Here is a 24,317-nt window from a genome sequence, read left to right on the forward strand (position 1 = left end):
ACCCAGAGAAATGTGTTTTTTTCTGGATTTGTTTCGTCATTCATTAAAATGATTTGGATGTGAATAGAGGCCGTATAGTTAGTGAGTTTGCAGGTGACACCAAAATTGGAGGTATTGTGGACAATGAAGAAGGTTATCTCAGAGTACAGTGGGATATTGATCAGATGGGCCAATGGGCTGAGGAGTGGCAGACAGGATTTAATTTAGATAGATTAGGTTAGGATATCTGGTTAACATCGACAGGTTGGACCGAAGTAGTCATTGATGTCAGCGGCGGACCAATGCCTAGGCAGGGGCGGAGCTGGAGGACTTGGCGGGGCAGTTGGTTCTCCGGCCAATCAGTGAATAAGGGTGGGACTGGACTATACCATGTGATCATACTTGTGGTGTGTGCGGATGTTCGGAATGTGTGCGCGCGGAGTGCTGTCGGTAAGGAAAGAAATAAACAGCAGGAAGCGGGAGGGAAATGGTGTTGGTATGGTCTGAGAGGTTTTACAATCATTTGCTGCACATTGGAAAATACAAATTTGAAACTTACAGTTCCGTTTTTGCAGCAAATGGGAAGATGCCTCGTTGAGTAATCGGCCCAAGTGAGCGCCGCCATCTTTATTCGGGACAATGATTCACTGGACACGTGCGCGGCCGCCAGCTTTGTAGGGGGAAAAATTCAGATGGATGTATGTACAGCCGTCCCTGGTAAAAAGAGTCATAGGGCAGGATTTACACAGAGCATATTCAAACCCAGAGAAATGTGTTTTTTTCTGGATTTGTTTCGTCATTCATTAAAATGATTTGGATGTGAATAGAGGCCGTATAGTTAGTAAGTTTGCAGGTGACACCAAAATTGGAGGTATTGTGGACAATGAAGAAGGTTATCTCAGAGTACAGTGGGATATTGATCAGATGGGCCAATGGGTTGAGGAGTGGCAGATAGGATTTATTTTAGGTAGATTAGGTTAGGATATCTGGTTGGCATAGGTTGGACCGAAGAAGTCTGTTTCTGTGATAGATATCTTTGACTGTGGGATCATAAAAGTGAACTCTGCTCTGGTTCACCTCTGGGTTCTCTGATGTCCACTTGTTCATTATCTAGCTTCCTCAGTCTCTCATGGGTATATTTTTGCTCTGTATAGTATTTTACTATTACTTTCACAGCTGCTTTGTAAATGACTTGAAAAATGTAGAGCTGGAAAAACACAGCAGGCCAGGCAGCATCCGAGGAGCAGGCGGATCAACGTTTCGGGCATAAGCCATTCTTCAGGAATGTAAATGAATTGTCCACTGCTGCCTGGCTCTTGACCGTATGATGTTCCATTATCAGTTTATTTTTTCCACAATATCTTTGACAGTCAAGAATTCTTTTTTCCAAGAAGCGAGTGCATTTTCCTTCAATTTTCTGACAGTCAAATTCTGCACCATTTTCATTCCCTGTAATTAATATTGCACTCCTTGAAACATCAACTGTGTATTTCTCCTTCCACAGAAGCCAGTGATCAACGCCAAAGCCTTGTTGCCTGTGGAGAGGGTGATGTTTGACTTCCTTGTACTGCTGCAGTTTGTATGGTGAAGGTGGTTGGGTAAGAGACATTACAGATTATTCACTCAGTGATATTGAAGAGTCGACGATATCTGTACAAATCATCATGGTTTTAATTTCACAAAAATATTATTGAGAAGTTTTGACATAAGGCTACAGATGGAGAATATTGTGTCCAGTGACCAAAACCATTGCCAAATAAGCAGTTTTTTCAAGAATGCCTTAAAGGAAGAAAGTAGATCTTAGAGGGTTAGAGTGGGGATTCCAGAACATGTTCGCTGGGAGTCTATAGAAACAGTCACACAGGTGAACTCAAAAATAAACACATCATTGAGAGTCTGAACTAAAACGAGATATTATTGAGATATGAAAGGGTGTGTGGTGCAGGGAGATAGGAATGATTACAGCCAGGAATTAATTCAAAGGTGCGAAAGTAAATTGTTGTTGCTTACAAATGGGAGTCTTTTGATTGATCAGCAAGTTTTGGTACAAGTGAGCACTTCGGCAGTAGAGTTTTCAATATTCTAGAGATTATTGGGAGGGTGAATGTGGGATGCTGGCCAGGAGTGGGTTTAGACAATGAAATCTAGTGTTAACAAAAGGAATGAATGAGAGTTTCAGCAAATGAGCTGAGACTGTGGTGAGGTCAGGTGATATCACTGAAGTCGAATTAGTGGTCTTGGAGGGGGTCTGGCCTATCATCCTCACCTCATTCAGCTGTTTGTCAGTTTGTGAATCAAGTCTGTAACAAGCTCAGGAACTGAGTGGCCCTGGCAGAACCCAAAATGGGCATCGCTGAGCTATTGCTTGACAGCACTGTTGATGACACCTTCCATCACTTCACTGCTGAGCGAGTGTGGACTGATAGAGGGGAATTGGCTGAGTTGGATCTGCCCTGTGTTTTTGTGTTGGAACATCCCTGAGCAATGTTCCACAAAGTCAGTAGGTGCCAGTGCTGGAACAGTACTTTTCTTGTTGGGCAGCAGGTTCTGGAGCACAGCCAACAGTATTATTGCCAGAATATTGGCAGGGCCCATACCTTTACACTACTTATTTCAAATCAGATCAAGAAATGGATGAGTTTTAAACCAAGTCGATTCATATCTGTGATGTCAGGGACCAATGGAGAAGGCTCATCTACTTGGCACTGCTGGCTGAAAATCGCTGCTAATGCTGTCCTCTTATCTGTTGCATGAATGTGTGAGACCCCTGCATCGGTAAGGGTGGGGATATCTGTGATGCTTCCTGCAGTGAGTTGTTTAATTGTCCATCACTATTCTTGGTGTGGCAGAACTCCGATCTAATCTGTTGGTTATGGGATCACTTAGTTCTATTTGGTGTTACTGTTTGGCATGCAGGTTAGGTAGCTGCACCAGGTTGGCACCTCATTTTTAGGTATGCCTCTTACTGCTCCTGGCATGCCCTCCTGCATTCACCATTGAACCAGGGTTGATTCCCCTGGCTTGATGTTAATGGATAAGTAGGGGATATCAGGCCATGAGATTTCAGATTGGGCTGGAGTACAGTTCTGCTGCTGTTGTTGGCCCATAGTGAGGCAGAAGTTGCAGGGGCAAGAGGGCTGATTGTGTGGTTGTATTTGCTCGTGCATTGGTAGATGTAATGTGGTCCATCCATGTTTAATTCCTTTGTTGAGACTGTGCAGTGATTAATACAATGAGTGACTTGATGGGCCACTGTCGGGTTTGTTTCCCTCAAGGACATTGTCAATGGCAGAAAAACATCCCCAATAGTTCCATGGCAAACAGTAGATTCTTCATTCCATTTATTTTTTTCTTGAATTCAGAGCCACCCTCTACCGATTTGGGATCCAAACCTGAACTTCAGTTGTATATTTTAATATTCTTGATAAATGATAAATATGTCAGGTTTGTTCACTTATTTTTAGAATCACTATCACAGGTTTTGTTTATTATTTTGGAAATAAAAACACTGTCCATTATCCTGTCTCCTCCATCCTCCCCTCCAACAACAAGAGTGAGGAGCACATGGAGTTTCTCTGTCAATAACATTGAGACAATCCAATCAGCTGCCTCTGCTTCTTTTCTCCCTCTCCACTAGCCACACTGCCTCACAAGGGTGCTCCTCATTTTAGTCCTAAACTTGCATTTCCTCGAGTCCCTTGTCAAGCCTTATTCGAGGTCATCTTGACCATTTACCCTAGTGTAGCTAAATCATGGACATTCCAAATCTCTGTCTCATCCTCCTGCTTGTCACTACCCTCCCTCCCTCCACTACCCCCCCCCCCCACCTTGCAATTCACAGATATTGTTCCATGATCTGTCTGTCTATCTTTTCTGGTTATGTCCTTCTCTCCCATTCTGCTAAAACCTAATATTTGACCTCACCATCATTGGAAACTCCTGCTCCATCTCCACTCTTCCTTTCCTTTCTGAATTCATTGTATTTGGTGTCCCTCCAGGATCTATCCTTGGTCCGTCCTGTTTCTCACCTACATACTGCCAGGAGGTAACATCGCCCAAAAGCACCGTGTTAGGTTTCACATGTACACTGACAATGCCCAGCTCTCCCTCCCCATCATCCCTCTTCATTACTCCACTATTACTCAGTTATCAAACTGCTTACCACGCTTCGATTAGCTGCAATTCCCTCCAATGAAACACTGTAATTGTTAAACCCATTGCCTTCACTTCCTATTCCAAATTCATTTCCCTTACTGCTGTGTCCCTCCCTCTCACTGGGAAGTGTCTGAGGCAGAACTACATTCTTCACAATATTGCTTTCATATCTGACCCCAAGGTGACCTCCTGATCAGACATCTACACAATCACAAACACCAGGAATTCCAATCTCGAAAACGTTGCTTGTCTCCTTCTCACCCTAGCTCCATTGCTACTGAAACCCCTTACCTGCGTCGGTGTTGCCTTTAACTTGACAAATCTGAAACAGCACCCTTCATTCCGCGACTGGCCCAGAATCTGGTTCAAGACTCACCCGTAGTGGGACACATCCTCTCCATATTTACCCTGTCAAACCTTGACAGAATCCGGTATGTTTCAAAGAGATCACCTCTCATTCTTCCAAAGTCCAGTGAGTATATTCCCAACTTATTCAGCCTTTGCTTACAGGATAATCCCTTCAAAACAGGGATCATCCCAATGGAACTTCTCTGAAATACCTCCAATAAACTGCTCTATTTCATGAACTAAAGCGACCAAATCTGTTCACGTTACTCCAGATGTGGTCTCACTCGCCATTTGTTTAGTTGCCCTAAGATATCTATTCCAAACTCTTTGAAATAATGGACCGCATTCCATTCCCTTTCCTGATTCCATGTTGTAACTGTGTGCTCTCTTTCTGTGTTTCCTGCTCATTTTCCCCCAGTCCCTTTGTGGTGCAGCTTTCTACAGTTTATCCCAAGTTATACTCTATTTGCCAACTTGTTGCCCACGTTTCCTGTGAATATCTCTCTGTAAACTCTTTATAACCTTTTGGAACGTTCCTGTTATGCCTTTTCTAGGAGATTTCCCCCCTCATTATTCGAAACATGTCCTGTGAGCACTGGGCAGTGGGAAGCATGCACAGTTGCTATCTTTCAGGGATACTCTGTTTCATGACTGGGAGGAGCTTGCTGCCCATTGGTCAGAATGGAGACAACTTGCCCATCAAACTGCATGAGCCTTTCACACCCCATGTCTTATTGGGGAGGCACAGCGGCAGAATGGAAGGAAAGAAAAGGAAGCAAATCCTGCTCTCCATATCTCACTGAATCTTGGTACATGCTGTCCCATGTTCAGTCACATGAAGTCCCAAGGTGGAAACTCATAGAAACCCACATAGATCTGTCCTTGAATGTCCTGCTAACCTCCACCAGGGGTAATGTGTACAGTCCTCCTGGGCCAGGAGGAGGGGATTGTATGAGTTTCTAACTTGAACTGACAGTGACGGATTTTATAAACTTGTATTACAGGCAGATATTCAGATGGTAATCTCAGTCATTGTAACGCCAAACTCTGACAGAATTACTCAATACATCAGGCCCTGGATATTCGTATTGTGTGAGAGTATTGTGTTCCAGATCAATACCATTTGCTGAATAAAAGTTCTCCTTTGAATCAAACCATCCTCTCAATAGATCTTCCCAAATCTTCAACATGTGTCCGGTAATCATTGTATAATGAGCTGAAGGGTCTAAGATTTATTATAATATGTAACTGTTGTAAACCGCTTTGTCACAGCTCCCCAAATTTCCTTTGCTACAAGGAGAGCACACTCAGTTTTTCCAAACCGCTGATTCCCCAATGTCTGTTTGCTCTCTCTAAGGTTCACATCAGGATTGTATTGGAACATTCTCCACTTGCCTGCATCAGTGCACCCCCTCGCCCCCCCCCCCGCCCCCCCCCCCCCCCACAACAATATTAAAGAAAGCGAACATCCTCCAGGCTAAAGTACTGTACCTGAGTGGTTTCACATCCACCACCTTCAGCATTCCCTTTCCCCACCCTCGAGGCACAGTGGCATCACTGTGTAAAAGATCAAGTCAGCATTGTCCTACTGTGCTCATTAGAGAGCACATTAGAGCTCATTAGAGAGAGATGTCTAGTAGTGGTTAACCTGAATATTACCACAGCACAGGCAAGGGGAGAGGTTGAAAAGGAAAGTCCATTAATTGCGGATGGTTATTCTTGATGTATATGAGCAACACACATGTCACGTGAACAATTAATGTTAAAAAAACCCCACAAATTCTGCAAATAAAATCCCCCATTCCTTGAACCATCTTGGTAAATCTCCTGTGCCCTGTCTCAGGGAGCCTGCCATCCTTCACAATGTGTGGGCGATCTGTGGTTCGCCCAGACCTAGCTGCCCTGAACCCTGTGGGTGATAGCATAGAGCAACAGTTGCGCTAAACCTCACTGTCTGGAAGTGAGTGAGAGACAGAAATCCCGAAGGCATTTAAATTCTATTTCGGAACATACTTGCAAGGCCAAGGCTGACAGGTCTATGTGCTCTGTGCTGGAAAATGGGATTAAATAGTTAGCTGGGAGATTTCTTTGCAGCATAAACCCAATGGACCACAAAGCCGTTTTCTGTCATGTAGACCACAGACGCATAATATAGGAATATGACAAGCCACTATAGAAACCAGGTCAGAGAAGGTGATATTAGAATAGATGATACGTGATTGATTAATGTTTTTTTGAGGAAAATGTGACAGAGGTTAAGCGGGACATTGTGGGGCTCTGGGTGCAGGAATCTGAAATAAAAATGGGCTATCCTGAAGGTTGGAATTAAAGAAAGGCACATCACAGAGATTTGAGAGGGTGGACAAGATTAAAGATAGAAAGTGTGTTGAGACTGGACGAGATTAAAGGTTGGAGGATGTTGCAGAGATTTTGAGATGTTTTTGATCCCAGAGATAGTGGTAGTTCTGAGGCTAGAGAGGGATTATAGAGATAAGGATGAGTTGTTAGTTTTCCCAACACTACCTCTTTACTGATAATGATTGTTTCTCTGTCCTTATCTGCCATTGCCTCCATAGGCCTGCGACAATGAGAGCACGCAGATAGTATGTTCCCGTTAAGGCCAAGGCTGGGAGGCTTCGAGAATGCTGCATGACCTGCAAAATTGAGGCTCTGGTCAAGAAAATGAAGGAAGGATATGGCAGGTACAGACCCCACTGTGTTTGTGTGAATCCCTAGAGGAATATAAGGGAAGTAGGAGTATACTTGCGGAAAACCAGGAGGCAAAAAAGGGGACATGAGATAGCTTTGGGAAATAGGTTTAAGGAGAATCCAAAGAGATTCTACAAATACACTAAAGACAAAAGAATAACTAGGCAGAGAATAGCGACCCTCAAAGATCAACATGAATGTATATGGGATAGCAGGAGGTGGGAGAGATTCTGTAAGTATTTCATGTAAATTTTTACTGAAAGGGGATATGAAAGTGAGAGAAGTTGGAGAAATAAATAGTGATAACTTGGCAAGTGTACATATTACAGAGGAGGTGGTACTGGATGTCTTAAAATGCATAAAGGTGGATAAATCGGTGAATCTGATCAGGTGTATCCCAGAAACTTGTGGGTAAATAGGAAAGCTTTTGCTGGGCCCCTCGCTGCGATATTTGTATCATTGATCGCCACAGGTGAGGTACTGAAAGATGGGTGCCATTATTTGAGAAAGGTGGTAAGGAAAAGTCAGGGAACTATAGACCGGTGAGCCTGAAGTCAGTGGCAGAGAAGTTGTTGGAAGGGATTCTCCGGGACAGGATTTGCAAGTCATTGGAAAGGCAAGAAATGATTAGGGAGAGTCAGAATGGCTTTGGGCATTGAAATCAGGAACTTGGACTTGAGAAAGACACAAGGTTTCACATAACACACTGGTTAGCAGGTTCAACACCATAGAATTCTGGCGGAACTAACTGTTTGAATACGGAATTGGCTGGAAGTTCAAAGAATTATAGATGGACTGCACAGAAACAGAGACCCGTCGGTCCAACCAGTACATGCTGATCAGATATCCCAATGCAATCTGGTCCCACCTGTCAACACCCGGCCCATATCCTTCCTATTCATATACACATGAAGATGCCTTTTAAATGTTGCAATCGTAATGGCCTCTACCACTTCCTCTGGCAGCTCATTCCATACACGTACCACCCTCTGTGTGAAAACGTTGTCTCTCAAGTCTCTTTAAAGTCTTTCCCCTCCTACCATAAACCTATGCCCTCTAGTGCTGGGATCCCCCACGCCAGGGAAAAGACTTTGTCTATTTACCCTATCCTTGCACCTCATGTTTTTATATACATAGATAAGATCACCTCTCAGCCTCCGACGCTGTAGGGAAAACAGCCCCAGTCTATTCAACCTCTATTCAACCCCCAGCCTAGCTCAAATCCTCCAACCCTGGCAACATTCTTGTAAATCTATTCAGAACCCTTTCAAGTTTCACAACATCCTTCCAATAGGAGGGAGACCAGATTTGTACGCAACGTTCCAAAAGTGGCCTAACCAATGTCCTGTACAGCTGCAACATGATCTCATATCTCCTGTACTCAATACTTTATCCGATAAAGGCAAGCATACCAAATGCCGCCTTCACTATCCTATCTACCTGCACTCCAAGGTCTCTTTGTTCAGTAACACTCCTCAGGACCTTACCATTAAGTATATAAGTCCTGCTAAGATTTGTTTTCCCAAAATGCCACTCCTCAGCCATTCACCCATCTGACCGAGATCCCATTGTACTCTGAGGTAATCTTTTTCACTGTCCACTACACCTCCAGTTTTGGTGTCAACTCACTAACAATACCTCCTATGTTCTAAGTCATTGATATAAATGACGAAAGGCGATCGTTGTAACACTCCACTAGTCACAGGCCTCTAGTCTGAAAAGCGACCCCCATCACCACCCTCTGTCTTCTGCCTTTGAGCCAGTTCTGTATCCAAATGGTTAGATCTCCCTGTATGCCATGAGCTCTAACCTTGCTGAGCAGTCAGTGTCAAAGTGGAGGGTGCTTTTTGGACTCGAAGCCTGTCATGAAAAATATGCTGTCAGGTTGGGTGCTGGGTCCACTGCTTTTTGCCATTTATATAAATGATTTCTATGTGAATATAGGAGCTATGGTTAGTAGGTTTACAATAGACACCAAAATTGGAAGTGCAATGGATAGCAAAGTTACCCGAGAGTACAATGAGACTCCGATCAAATGGGCTGAGGAGTGGCAGATGAAGTTTAATTTAGATATATGTGAGGTTCTGCATTTTGGAAAAGCAAATCAGGGCAGGACGTCTACACTTAATGGGAAGGTCCTGGGGAGTGTTGCTGAACAAAGAGATCTTGGAGTGCAGGTTCATAATTCCTTGAAAGTGGAATCATAGATAGGCAGGGTAGTGAAGCAAGTGTTTGGTGTACTTGCCTTTATTGGTCTGTGCATTGAGTTCAGGAGTTGTGACGTCATTTTGCGGCTGTACAGGACATTCATTCAGCCACTTCTGGAATTCTGCTTTCAGTCCTAGTCTCCCCGCTATTGGAATGATATTGTGAAACTTGAAAGGATTCAGAAAAGATGCAAAGGTGTTGCCAGCGTTGAGGGATTGAGCTATAGGGAGAGGCTGAATAGACTGGGCTGTTTTCACTGGAGAATCGGATGCTGAGAGGTGACCATAGAGGTTGATAAAATTGTTAGGGGCATGGATAGTGTAAACAGCCAGGGTCTTATTCCTGTTTAGGTGAGTCCAAAACTAGAAAGCACAGGCATGAGGGAAAAGATTGAAAAGGGATATTAGAGGCAAAGTTTCAAGCTGAACGTAGTATGTGTATGGAATGAGCTGCCAGAGAAAGTGTGGAGGCCGGTACAGTTACAACATTGAAAAGGCATCTCACTGGATATGTGATTGGGAAAGGTTTAGAAGGCTATGGGCCAAGTGCTGGCATATGGGCCGAGATTAATTTAGGATATCTGGTCGGCATGGACAAGTTGGACTGCAGGGTCTATTTCTGTGCTGTACATCTCTATGGCACTAATCAATTAAAATTAAGATAGTTTTCTCTTTTATGGAGAGTTAGCAGAAGGCCAGACAATTCTCCTTGGAGCTGAGAAGGTTAAGCAGTGATTTCAACCAGGAGTTGATTTGTTTCCAGGGTATTTCATTTACAGAGAGACAGAGTGAGAAATTTTTAACGTCACAAATTTTAGTAACTATTTTCATGTAACTGGCAAATAATGCAGAGGAAAAATGTGAAGATTATTTTACTCACTAATTTCTGAGCATTTGGAACAGTTTTACCGACAGCTGGATGCAGATTCAGTAGTTATTGTCAAAACAAATTTGAAATTTAACATTTTTAAGGAAGGATTTGGAGGGCTATGTCCAAATGGGAGGTGGGGTGGGACTGACTGGCACCATCTCCAGAGGGAGAGAGTACAGCCCCAATGGGCGGAATAGACTCCAGTCCCTGTGCTCCGTGATGCTGACCCATTCACTGTGAATGATGAAGCTCATCACAGGGCAGAGCCATAGAGATGTGCAGCATGAAAATAAACCCTTTGGTTAAACTGGCCCATGCTGACCAGATATCCCAACCTAATCTAGACCCACTTGCCAACACTTAGCACATATCACTCTACAACCTTCCTATTCATATACCCATCCAGATGCCAAATGGTTTAATTGTACCAACATCCTCCACTTCCTGACAGAAAATTCCCAACACGCACCAGCATCAGTGGGGAAAAAATATTGCCCCTCAGATCAATTTTAAATTCTTCCCCTCTCATCTTAAACCTATGCCCTCTCATTCTGGACTCCCCCAAACCAGGGAAATGACCTTGTCTATTTATCTACCCATGCCCCTCATGGTTTTATAAATGTCTGAGGTCACCCCTCAGCCTGTGATGCACCTGGGAGGATCCCACCACTCATGTCACAATGGGGCCTGGCTGATTGACGCAGCTTCAAACCAGTAGGAGAGTTGGCATGATCCTACAGCCAATGGGAGTGAATGAGGGGTGGGTCCAGCAGGCCAACACATGACCATCAGCTTTGCAGGCGCAGTGTCACTGTGAGGGGGGACTGAATGTGAAGGAGTGGGAGAGACAGCGTGATACTGGGAGAGAGATGGAGTTCGTGTGGACTGGGAAGGTTGATAAACACTGATTCAGTCTGCTGGACCTGAATTAGATACTCTGGGTAAATTAGAACCTAAAGAACTTCGGATGCTGTAAATCACGCACAACAGCCAGAAGGTACTGGAAATGCTCAGCAGATCTGTCAGCATCTGTGAAAAGAAATCAGTTCGCATTTTCGATCCAATGACGCTTCCTCAGGAACTGATGTTACTGAGAAAAAAAAGTCTGTTTTTATGCAGAAGGTAGGGGTTAAGGAGTAAATGATAAGTGGGGATAGAGAACAAAGAGAGAGATAAGAGCAGTTAGACAAAGGAGTGGATAACGATCTGACGGGGGGAGGGTGAATACCTTTTTATGGGGACTGATCGTGGCTCACCATAGGTAGTGTATAATGGCAGGCTACGTAATAACAAGGCCTGGTATGTGGGGTGGGGGGAAAGACACTAGGACTTGGGAGAGTTCAGGACCTAAAATTATTGAATTTTATGTTGAAGCCAGAGGATTGCAGGGTTCCCGAGTGGGAGATGAGGTGTTGTTCTTCCGGTTTGTGTTCAAGTGTGGCGCTGGAAAAGCACAGCAGGTCAGGCAGCATCCAAGGAGCAGGAGAAGTAACGTATTGGGCATGTCAGCACTTCATCAGAAATGTGGGTGGTGGAATATCGCTGAGAGATAAATAGGGAGGGGTGTTTGGGGTTGGAGGGAAGGGAGCTAGGGTGGCAATAGGTGGTTGTAAATCGAGGGTCGTGGTGAGAGGGTGGAATGGACAATTGGAAAGGAAGATGGACAGGTGGGACTGTTCAAGAGGCCAGTGCTGTGTTTGAGGGTTGAATCTGAGATAGGTTGGGGGATGGGAGATGAGGAAACCTTGATGCCGTGTGGCTGAAAGTTCCCAAGGTGGAAGATGAAGTGTTCTTCCTCCAGGTGTCGGGTGGCTCGGATTTGGGATGGAGGACTTGCATGTCCTTGGCAGGGTGGTGACGGAGGGGGTGGGGGGTAGCCGAAGTGGTCAGCTGCAGGGCGGTGGGATTGGTTGGTGCATGTGTCCCAGAAATGTTCCATGAAATATTCCACAATTTGGTGTCCTGAGAGCAAAGGACACAATAGGTGAGGTGTTTGTGTGGGCAGGGAAATCTCTGCTGGATGTAGGAGAATCCAGTGGTGCCTTGGATGGAGGTAAGGAGAAGGTGTGGGCACAGATTTTCCACCTCTTGCAGTGGCAAGCGAAGGTGCCTGGAGTGGAGGGTGGGTTGGTGGGGACCGTGAATCTAACGTGGAAGTCACAGAAGGTATGATCTCTGTGGAATGCTGAAAGGAGTGGGGAGGGAAATATATCTCAGGTGGTTGGATCTGATGGTGGAAAGAGAAAAGATGATGCGTTTTTTTATGGGTGGTAGGTGAGGATGGTGGGATTCCATCTTTTTTGCATTTGGAGGGGTGGGGTTCAAGGGCAGTGGTGTGGGAAGTGGAGGAGATACACTGGAGGGCATTGTTGACCACATGTGAGGGGAAATTGCAGCCCTTGAAATAGGAAGCCATTTGGTATGTTCTGAAGTGTTCTTCCAGCTTGCATCAAGCTTCACAGGAACACCGCAGTAAGCATGAGACAGTGATGTTGGACAGGGAACAGTCTTGTGTGTTAAAGAGCAGGCAACTGGAAGCTCAGGGTCTTTTTTGCAGGCACAATGTAGATCATGAGCCACCATTTCCACCACTGCCACTGAGATGCTAGAAGGTTCCTGTCTCCTCCAAAAACAGCTTTCCACCTTCCCACTCCTTTATCTCTCCAAATGTTCCTGTGTCTCTGTCCTGTGTCCAAATGTTTGGGCTCTGTCCCCACCTATTATTTACTGTTTAACCCCTATCTCCAGTAGTCCAAAGATGTGCAGGTTAGGTGAATTGGCCCAGTTAAATTTCCTGTAGTGTTCAGGGATTTGCATTAGTCCGGGGAAATGGTGAGTATTAGGATAGGGGAATGGGTCTGGGTGGGTGTGGAATTATTGGGCCGAAGGGCCTGTTTCCTGTGGGGATTCTAAATTTCCCAGCTGCCGTCGGTTCTGAGGAAGGGTCACTGGACCCATGATGACCCATGGTGTGTGCAGGTGGAGGAAATGGGAAAGGGAAGAGTGGCAGCAGAAACCGGATGAAATGTATCAGTGTAGACTGGGAGGGTTTAGTTGCACTCTGTGCAGGTCGTTAGTCTGAATTAGAAACTCTTGGTCCCACGTTTGCAGCAAAGGGGAAGATGGCTTGGGCCTCAGGCAGTGAGAGGTCCTGGGTTCTGGCCACCATCTTTATTTGGGGCAAGGTACAGCAAGGAGCATGCACGTGTCCTCTTCCTGAGTGGGGGCGAGGTGATTTGAAGAGGAGCATTTACACATCAAACACATACCAAGAGAAGTGTTTGTCTTCACTATTCATCTTGCACTGACTGAGCTTTGTTTTGTGAATTCAGTTTATAGGATATTAATTCAGAATAATTGAGACTGGGATCTTCAAAAAAACAAGTTTCTACAGTCAGCGGAGTCATCAGGATCTGAATATCATTGGGATTTAACTGTGGAACGAGAAAAGTTTGTCTGTTCTGTCTGTGGGAAAATATCTTCAATATTTTTGTGAAGCCAAAAGCAGAAAGATGTTCAAGTTCATGGTTGGATCCCCCTTGCGTTCAATTCTTGTCCCTGTAGCTGCGGAAGGAGGTATTGGCCTGAGAGAGAGCACAGATTTATCCAAATTACACCTCGTCCTTTTGCAGGAACTGTCAGATTTAGTCTCAATCATCCACTTTATAATGTTAATCCTTAAACTCCCTACTTCCAATTCTCCGCATATTTCTCGTGGACTCAAATTCCAGCACCATTTCAGGTGGAACGTTCCAGATTCTGACAACTGTCTGTTCATTCAGAAACTGCTGAAGTCCATTTTGACTCTGACTTGAGTCTGAATTGGGCTAAATTGAAAGATGCAATGCTGGTCTGAGCTCCCATTGAGATGCATTAGAACAGTACAGGAGGCTGAGGGAAGTGTAGGTGTGAGCAGACAATGAAAATGACAGGGCTGCACTATGAGGGCTGCTTGGCTCAATGAGAGTGTTTTGGAGTTGCTTGTAAATAGTGAGGTGAGACAGGGAGATGGTGAAGCTGAAACTCAGTTTTAGTTCAGCATTTCAGAAATTCACAATCCCAATGGGAATAGCCAATTTGTCAGTGATACCTGTGGAGTATTTAAGTTTTCAAAGTATGACGTATCAGCTTAAGTAAAGATTTTTTTTGTTATTACAATGGACATGTTTGAAGTGAAGGAAGGTTGCTCACTCATTTAAATTCTCTTAATGGGAGTAACGAAATGAATGTAGAGAGACGTGACAGGAGCCCTCAGACCCGTGGTGTGCTCCTCTTGCACAATGTGGGAAATAAGGGCCGCTTCCAGTGTCCCTGACGGCTATTTCTGCAGGAAGGGTTCCCATCTGCAGCTACTGGGAAACTGCTTTTCAGAGCTGGAGCTGTGAGTGGACTCACTGTGGAGCATCTGCAATACTGAGAATGTTATGGACAGCACGTTTAGTGAGTTAGTCACACTGTAGGTGAGGGTTACACAGGCAGAAAGGGAATGGGTGAACATCAGATCTAGTAAAAGGCTCAGGAAGCGGGTACAGGAGTCCCCTGTTGTTATCCTCTTCTCATACAGATATTGTATACCGCTTGGGATTCAGTAAGGGCGGGAATGGGTGGGGTAGCTTCTTGGAAAATCAGCAACAGACAGGTTCATGACACCACAGAGCTCAGCTGATCAGAACAAGAGGAATGAGAGTGGCAGGGCTATAGTGACAGGGGATTCAATAATCAGGGGTACAGCCAGGCACTTCTGAGCCCACAGACATGAATCCAGGATGGTATGTAATCTCCCTGGTGCCAAGGTCCATGATATCATGGAGTGGCTGCAGGACGTTCTGGAGCTGGAGGGTAAACAGCCCGTGGTCATGCAACACACAGATACCAACAATATCGCTAAACAGAGGGATGAGGGCCTGAAAGCTGGACATAGGGAGAGCAGAGATACATTAAAATGTAGCTCCTGAAATGTAATAATGTCAGACTTACTCCCAGTGCCATGTACTAATGAGAGCAGGAATGAGAAGGTAGATCAGCTGGATGTGTGGCTGGGGAAATGCTGTACCACAGAAGGGTTTTGATTCTTCAGGAACTGGGACTGTTTCTGGGTGGGTCCTGTACCAGCCTGACCGGTTACCCCTGGGCAGAGCTGAGACAAATTCGGTGGGGGCTTTGGCCAGTTCCATTGGTGTCGTTTTAACTAGTCTAGCAGGGGGATGGGAACTGAAGTGTAGGCTTATATGGGTCAGATTCAGGACAGGGAATGGGAGGTAGAATATTAGTGATGTAGTTAGCGGCTCAGAAAGCCAAAGGAAAGGAGGATAAACGAAGATTAAGTCCCTCTTCAGCCATCAGTCCTGACATCCCAGGAATGTGACTCAACAAAATATGGAACTGTATACATGTCTATGACTCTGTGCTTCAGCAAAATGGTGTAAATCTGCCAGAAAAACAAAAAGTGCTGGAGATCCTCAGCAAGTCTGTCAGCATCTGAAATGATGACAGATGCAGGAAACATTGCAGCCTTAAAGAAGTGTTCAGATGATCCCACCAAGCACTACAATATCGATTACACGCTGAGTGCCAGAACGTGGGACTAGAATAAATAGGTGCTTGATGACCAGCATGAATACGATGGGGCTGGAAAGTTGACGTTTCGGGTCAGGGCTATTTATCAAGACTGACAAAGGGTCCTGACCCGAAACATCAACCTTTCTGCTCCTCTGATGCTGCCTGACCTGCTGCACCTCCCCAGGTCCACATTGTACAGACTCTGACTTCCAGCATCTGCAGTCCTTAACTATCTTCACATCCCAGGACTCATCTGGTGATCCTCTTTTACACTCTCTCAATAACCAGGAGAGCCTTCCTTGGAAAGGGGGAACAAAGGTGTATACAGTAGTCCAGGTGTGGTCTCACCAAGGCCCTTCCAGAAAGGGATCCCTGCCCCCATCTTATCCATAATGGTCATCAAGCACACATGCCTCGTGTGATCATCTCAACACTTCTTCAAGGTTGCAATGTTTCCTGCATCTGTCACCATTTCAGATGCTGCCAGACCTGCTGAGGATCTCCAGCGCTTTTTCTCTGTTATAGAGTATTGAAAGGGGGGATTTGCAGTTGAGAAATTCAAATTGAACTTCATGTTACTGGATCCGTGCCGATCTGAATATCACTGACCTTTTCATCTGGAAGGAAAGGTTTGCAATCTGTCCATGGACGAATATTTCAATTGTCCGTGTGACTGGAAAAAAAGTACTGAGACAGTGAAGTCCATGTTAGCGTGGGGACTTGGTTTTTGAAAGTCTAAAAAATCATGGCACATTTCCCTGGAAAAGGTAAGACACAGATTGGTTTTGTATGAGGACAATTAACCATGAAACCAGAAAGACAACAGGATTCCTGCATCATGGAAAAATCTATGAAAATGGGATTGTTGTAATGGAGTGAGTTATCAATCATTGATTGTAATCCATTGGCGTTGTCGCATCGGTTCCAGTGCCGTGGGGAAACACAGGAAATTTGATGAGTGCAGTGTAGGTTTGTTATTCAACTGAAAAGGTGAAGAAGAAATTTACAAGGATGATGCCAGGGCTCAGGGGTCTGAGTTACAGGGAGAGGTTGGACAAGAGAGGACTTATTTGTTTAGAGCAGAGGAAACTGCGGTGGAATATTTTATAGAAGTGTATAAGACCATGAGAGGCATGGGTAAGGTGAATGCACTCGGTCTTTTTCCCAGTAACTCAAGGATTGGAGGGCATCAGGTTAAAGTTAGAGGAGAAAGAATACATGGGAAACTGAGGGGCAACTGTTCTACACAAAGGTGGTATGTATATGGAATGAGCTGCCAGTGGAAGTGGTTGAGGTGGGTATATTAACAACAAGTAAAAGACATTTGGACATATACATGGATAGGAAAGTTTCAGAAGCAGATGGGCCAAGTGCAGGGAAATGGGGTTAGTGTGGATGGACATTCTGATTGGCATGGGCCAGTATGGACCAAAGGGCCTGTCTCTGCTGCAGGACGTTATAACTCTAAGTGCATGTGCTATTTCTCCCTCTAACACTGTTGGTATCATGGGATGTATTCCATCAGGGCAAGGAGACTTGTTTATCTTTAGCTCCATTAGCTTGCCCAGCTCTAACTCTTTCGTGATAATGGTTGTTTCTTGGTCTTCACCTTCCTCAGTCTCCTTATCAATTACTGGCATGTTGTTCGTCTCCTCCACTGTGAAGACTGACTGCTGTGTGCTCATATTCCTGAACCCTGCTGGATAGGAATAACTGGGCACAGAACTCTGAGAGGTCTTCTGAGTCTTTATTGATGAGACACGGCAACTCCCTGGATAGTGTACATGCAAAACGCCTTCAGGCAGCATCAGGTAACTCCCCGCCTGTCCGATGTATGGCTCCCCTTCTTATACCTTTTGTGGTTTGTGACTTTGAATACAGACTGTCTCTCAATATTATCTCCATGGCAACGGCAGTTGAAAAGTCTAGTTCAGTTTAGCACTTTGTGGTTAAACCACACACCCCTCCCCCACACCCCTGTGGCTCCCTCAAGTACCTGACAGGCGCTTCAGTTTCAGTGGGGCTATCTATCAGGATTCTGATGTGGAGGAGCTGGGGTTGGGGTGGGGTGGACAGAGTTAAAAACCACACATCACCAGGTTATAGTCCAACAGGTTTATTTGGAAGTACAGGCTTTTGCAGTGTGCTGTGACTTTTAACTTGATCAGGATTATCTCTATCGTAACAGTTAAGTGCTTCAACAATTACAGAGGCCATATGTTCCCCAAACAATAGGTTTCCCTCTAGCAGGGTAAACTGCTATTCTGTCCCTGGGGAGAGCTACTCATCACTTTTTATCCCAATTCCATCATGCTTTCTTTTCCTACAGTCCTTCCTTTTCACTGATATATACTTCCGCTGAGAAATTTGAAAAATTACTTTGATATTCCTCCACTGTCCATCAACTGTCCCACAGTAAAGTCTTTGCTTCCAGTCTACATTACCAGCTGCTGCCTCCTCCTATTGTAGTCTCCTTTGTTTAAGCACAGTATCTTGGGATTCGATTTAATCTTCCCGCTTTCCATCTCTGTTCGAAATTCAACCAGATTAATGACAAGTCTTTTTATGAGGTTACGAAGGGAGGCGATGTTTCCTGGGTGTTTTGGTTTCATTGTCAGTAAACCTTGGCTTTGTAACAAAGTACAGGATAGATATTCACAACAGAGTATTCTGGACGGTGTGAATGTACTACACCGTCTAAAACCATAAATCACTGTCACCCCTCCATTTAAAATTGCAAAATTATTATCTCCTACACGCTTCCTCACTACCTAAGTTTGGAATGATAATCCACCTGACTATCCTGCTGTTTCTGAAAATCTCCTTTGGTGAAGGTGGTGAGTTTTGGATTCATCTTTCTGGTTATTACTGTAAGAAGATAAGCCCTGGGCACAGGAAAGGCAATGCAGCCCTTCGAACCAGCTGCTCCATTTAATACGGTGATGATTGAGCTCACCTCGGTCTCGGCTGGATTTGCCCGCCTGCTCTCTCTCACACTTCAACTCATTGAAAATTAAAAATCTGTATCTCTTCATTAAATTGGCTCATGTCTTGGCATCCACCGCACTTTGAATAGGGAATTCCACAGATTCACAACACATTGAGATAGGTACATTCTTCCTCATGAGAATAGAATAGAATCCCAAAAGTGCAGAAACAGGGTATTCGTCCATCGATTCCACACCAACCCTATGATGAGCATCCCTTTCAGACCCACCCATTCCCTGTAACCTTCACCTTCACCTTCCTTAGTCTCCTTATCAATTACTGGCATGTTCTTCGTATCCTCCACTGTGAAGACTGACTGCTGTGTACTCATATTCCTAAACCCTGCTGGATAGCAATAACTGGATAGGAATTTTCCCGTGACTAATTGCCTAACCAACGCACGCATGGACCCTGTGAGCAATTTGGCATGACCAATCCACCTAACCTGCACATCTTTGGACTGTGGGAAGAAACTGGAGCACAGAACAAAACCATGCAGACATGGGGAGAATGTGAAAACTCCACACAAATCACACCCGGGTCCCTGACGCTGTTAGGCAGCAGTGCTAGCCACTGAGCCACCTCTGCTTATAATCTGCTGCCCATTATTAACATCCCCACCCCGCAATTGGCGGAATGTATATTCCTTATGTCAGAAATCGAGGTGTTTAAGCAGATGTCTTACTAAATCCCCGTGACAGCCCACATGTCCTGTGTGTCTGAATAGTTATCCTATAGACAACACCCTCCAGCCCACACTTTTTTTCACTTTCCAGGGACAGGTCTCCAGAGGCTTCATGGGGACTACAACTCCCACAATCCCTGAGGCAGGGACCACACATGTGTGAGGAAACCCACCACTGTACATGTACAGAATGTGGGTGGGTTTTGAAGCATGTTCTTTGGAGTAACTAGCGGAAAGCATTTCACACTGTGATTGGCAGGAAAAGGGACGCATCTGTCTATAGTATTGATCAGTTGGCGGGGAGGGGGGGGGTCAAAGTGTCACTACACCTAGATGGGACCAAGTTCCATTCGCAACTTGTCATAACACTGGGAATTGACCAATGGGAAACAAGGAAGAATCTGACCCATTCTCCCAGACTGAAGGTTCCTGTTCTGTCCAGGATCTGCCACCTCCCTTTCTGTTTCCTTTTGTTTCATTCTGCTGTTACATTATTGACTTGCAGCAACTGAAGAGAAAGGAAGTGATCCCAGAAAGGGTGCAGAGTCTAACCAGGATGGGAAGTGGTGGCATGGATCTGTTTATTTGTTCCTCCATGAGAATGTGGAGGGTGTAAATAGGGGGCAGTAGAGTCAGAATGGTGGGAGAGAGTAAGGGTTACAGCTTTGGGGGAAGAAAGGGGAAAAAGATATTCCAGAGAAACGAGAATTGTCTGTTCTGAATTTCTAATCTGTACATATTCCTTTTATACAGGGTGCTAGATAGTGAAGATTTGCAGACTGAAATCTCAAAATCAGGTGCAGATTGTGATTAAGTTGACCAGCATTTGATGAACCAAAGATGGAGAATCACTCGGCCAAAATCCTGCAACACTCTCCCTCCCAGCATTGTCGGTCTCTCTGTGACAAATGGACGGTGAATGGTTCAAGACAGCAGCTCACTACCATCTTCTCAAGGGTACCTAGTGATGGGGAATAAATGCTGGCTGAGCCAGTGATGACCATATCCTGGAAATGGTTTCTATTTCTCGTTGTTGAAACCCAGTTGATGTTACTGCAGGATGATGAGGGACGCTGAGTGCATCCGCCAGGAGGCAGCACCATCACATTACACTTGCCTACATCCACACAGTAACATCACAACGCCTCTGGATCAAAAGGCAGTGAAGCTAAATGAGGACTTCGATATAGTTCTTCAAGGTAAAGTCATGAAAGGGAATTGGAACACAGCAGGAACAGGAGACTGAGCTGGATGGTCAGCTGTGTCCCATTGAATGGTGGAGCAGGATTGAAAGGCCGAATGGCCTCCTCCTGCTGCTATCTTCCAGGTATGTATATCGTCATGGAGCCCGTGTAGGGCAGGGATTCTCCAGGAGATTGCACTTCCACAGCAGTTTTCAGTGAGGGATGGTTTGATGGATTTTATTTAACATTTATCTTTAACACAAGGTTTCTAAATTTTGGCTTTAAAAGGTTGCAAAAGCTTTTTGCACAGCAAATAAAATTAAAGAAAATAACGTAAACTGTCTGAATATAATAGTTTTAAAGCTTTCAACCTCCTGTAAAACAAAATCCTGTCTATTCCCAGACACCATCACTTTCCAGCTACTTAAACTCCAGGGAAATATTCCCTCCCTGTCTGAACCTTTGGTTTGATTTAACTGCTTTTCAGTTGTCATTCTGTGAGGTGTGAAGCATACTTTGTCCCTATTTCTCTGACTCCGAAATGTGAGCACAACAACCTTCCCACCATCAAAATTATCATTATGCCATTTTGCTTTTGGTTAACCTATAATCTCCAGCAGTGCAAAAGTGAGGACTGCAGATGTTGTAAACCAGAGCCTAGATTAGGGTGGTGCTGGAAAAGGCATCTCGCCAAAACGTTGATTTTCCAGCTCCTCGTATCCTGCCTGACCTGCTGTGCTTTTCCAGTACCACTCTAATCTCGACATATAATCACCAGCAGTACACCATTTGTGTAACCAATTGAATATTTCCAAACAAAGTCTATTACGGGTCAAGCAAACCAATTCAAGTGACAGAGTGAGAAGGGACTAAATCAAAGTAGAGTTGTAGGGAGGGGGCAGTGGTGGAGATAAAGTACTGTATCCCCTGCGGTGCCTAAAGGCATCGAGAGCATTGATCCACACTACATGCTCCTTCTCCAAGGACACCCTGCTGTGTAACCTTAGAATAAAATCATAGAATAAAATCCCTACAGTGTGGGAGGAGAGCATTGGCCCATCAGACCCCACCGACCATCCGAAGAACATCTCGCTCTGAGCACTCCATCACTGTAACACTGCATTTCCCATGGCTGATACACCTAGTCTGCACTATCCTGGATAGTGTGGTCAATTTAGCATGACTGATCCACCTAACCTGCACATTGTTGGACTAGGGGAGGAAACCAGAGCACCTGGAGGGGACCCACTTTATCATGGGGAGAATGTGGGAACGCCACACAGGCTTTGACCAAGGCTGGACTCCAACCTTGTACCTGATGCTGTGAAGCAGCCGTGCTACAGTCACAATTTAAATCAAAACAGATAATCCCTGCTCATTGTCACATTGCTGTTTGTGGAGACTTACTGCCCAGAGAGACATCCTGAGGTTCAGAAAGTGGCAATGTAAGTTCAGTCAAATCCAGCTCAGTTAATGTGGATAACAACAACAACATCAATACTCCAACAGTGTCATCGTGTACAAGGTCCACTCCTGACTCTGATGGACAGTAACATCAGAATCAGAGTCCTGCAGTCCACACGGGGCAGGGGGATGACCACTTCCCTGTGAGCACTCACTGGGCTCTCAATCGTGTTGAAGATGCAGCAAATCCATTGTCACACAGAGGGATCAACAGCTCCTACCCAGTTTGAACCCGCTGGGGTCTCAGGGGATGGGATGAATCACTGAATGCCTTCTTCCACACTGAGCATCTGAATGGCCTCTCCTCTGGTGGGCTCCTTGAGGTCTCAGCAGGAGGGATGAATCACTGAATTCCTTCTCCCACACTGACCATCTGAATTGCCTCTCCCCTGTGTGGGCTCACTGGGGACTCTGCAGGTGGGGCATTTGAGTAAAACTCCCCCCACACTGGGAACAAGTGAATGACCTTTCCCCAGAGTGAGCTCGCTGGTGTTTAAGCAGGTCAGAGGACTGAGTGAATGCTTTCCCACACACTGAGCAGGTGAATGGCCTCTCCCCGATGGGAATGCACTAATGTCTCCGCAGGTGAGAGATTTGATTGAATCCTTTCTCACACATGGAGCAGGTGAAGGGTCTAAATCCACTGTGCCATCTCTGGTGCCTCAGCAGGTTGTAAGATCGTGTAAATCTCTTCCCATACGTGGGGCAGGTGAACGGCCTCTCCGCAGTGTAACTGTGTCGGTGGGTGTCCCACTGGGAGGGGTAAGTGAATTCCTAATTCTAATTGAGTACATCCTCCTGTTTTCTCGTTTGTTATTGACAGTCTCATTCCCCTCACTGGAACAGAGCCTGTTCCAGTGTTACAGAAACAACAGAATGGTCAGCTACAGCTGGTCACCTGACTGATCACTGGACACGAACGGTTCACTCTCCACAGATGCTGCCAGACCTACTGAATTTTTCTAGCAATTTCTGATTTCCCAGCATTTGCAGATGTTTAGTTTTCCAATACTCATCTTGTGTGTTTCAGAGGAGTTTATTGATGAAATTAGATGGTTTTGAAAGTTGTATGTTAGGTCACACATCAGCTATGATCATCATGAATGGCAGAGCAGAATTGATGGGCTGAATGGCCTCCTCCTGTTCCAATGAAAGTTACCCATCGGCAGCTTGTTGTTACATTTCCCCTCACTGCTCACTTCATCTCCATGTCGAATACACTGTTACTGACTGAACAACCTCCTGTGTTTGAACGAAACCTGCTCATGTTCAGTGGCTCCCTCTCCTGCCACCCGGGTTTAACTCTCATCATGGAATGCTGTCTTGTATTACTGCAGGAATGCCCACAAGGACTAATCCTGGATGTTCACGTTTGAGAGAAGATTTGTAGCTCGGGTGTTCGTTGTTGTGGTTCTGTTAACCGAGTTGGGAATTTGTCTTGCACACGTTTCGTTCCCTGTCTAGGTGACATCCTCAGTGCTTGGGAGCCTTCTGTGATCTTTCCTCCGGCATTTATAGTGGCCTGTCTCTGCCGCTTCCGGTTGTCAGTTCGAGCTGTCCGCTGCAGTGGCCGGTATATTGGGTCCAGGTCGCTGTTTTTGTTGATAGAGTCTGTGGATGAGTGCCATGCCTCTAGAAATTCCCTGGCTGTTCTCTGTTTGGCTTGACCTATAATGGCAGTGTTGTCCCAGTCGAATTCATGTTGCTTGTCACCTGTGTGTGTGGCTACTAAGGATGGCTGGTCGTGTCGTTTCATGGCTAGTTGGTGTTCATAGATACAGATCGTTAGCTGTCTTCCTGTTTGTCCGATGTAGTGTTTTGTGCAGTCCTTGCATGCAAAACCAATGTAGTGCACAAATTCCCATGCAAGGACCGCACAAAACACTACATAGGACAAACAGGAAGACAGCTAATGGTCCGCATCCATGAACACCAACTAGCCACGAAACGACACGACCAGCTAACCTTAGTAGCCACACACGCAGATGACAAGCAACATGAATTCGACTGGGACAACATCATTATTATAGGACAAGCCAAACAGAGAACAGCCAGGGAATTCCTAGAGTCTGTGGATGAGTGCCATGCCTCTATCAACAAACACCTCGACCTGGACCCAATCTACCGGCCACTACAGCGGACAGCTGGAACTGACAACCGGAAGCGGC

At 45.3% G+C, this 24,317-nt stretch overlaps 1 long non-coding RNA gene across 4 annotated transcripts in view; it reads left to right on the forward strand.

Moving 5' to 3' along the window:
- The first annotated feature begins 375 nt into the window (after positions 1 to 375).
- The window catches only part of LOC140453316 (uncharacterized), a 40,685-nt gene continuing 16,743 nt past the window's right edge, over positions 376 to 24,317 (forward strand). For 2 of the 4 annotated variants that reach the window (XR_011952352.1, XR_011952351.1), the window contains exons 1-2: positions 376 to 429; positions 1,484 to 1,577. This is a non-coding gene — a long non-coding RNA (uncharacterized lncRNA). Of the gene's footprint in view, positions 430 to 1,483; positions 1,578 to 5,486; positions 5,637 to 7,058; positions 7,075 to 24,317 lie in introns of those variants that run through there. The other 2 variants (XR_011952353.1, XR_011952350.1) reach the window with 2 other exon arrangements.

The sequence above is a fragment of the Chiloscyllium punctatum genome, chromosome 27 (assembly GCF_047496795.1).
Source record: "Chiloscyllium punctatum isolate Juve2018m chromosome 27, sChiPun1.3, whole genome shotgun sequence".
Classification (NCBI taxonomy): Eukaryota; Metazoa; Chordata; class Chondrichthyes; order Orectolobiformes; family Hemiscylliidae; genus Chiloscyllium; species Chiloscyllium punctatum.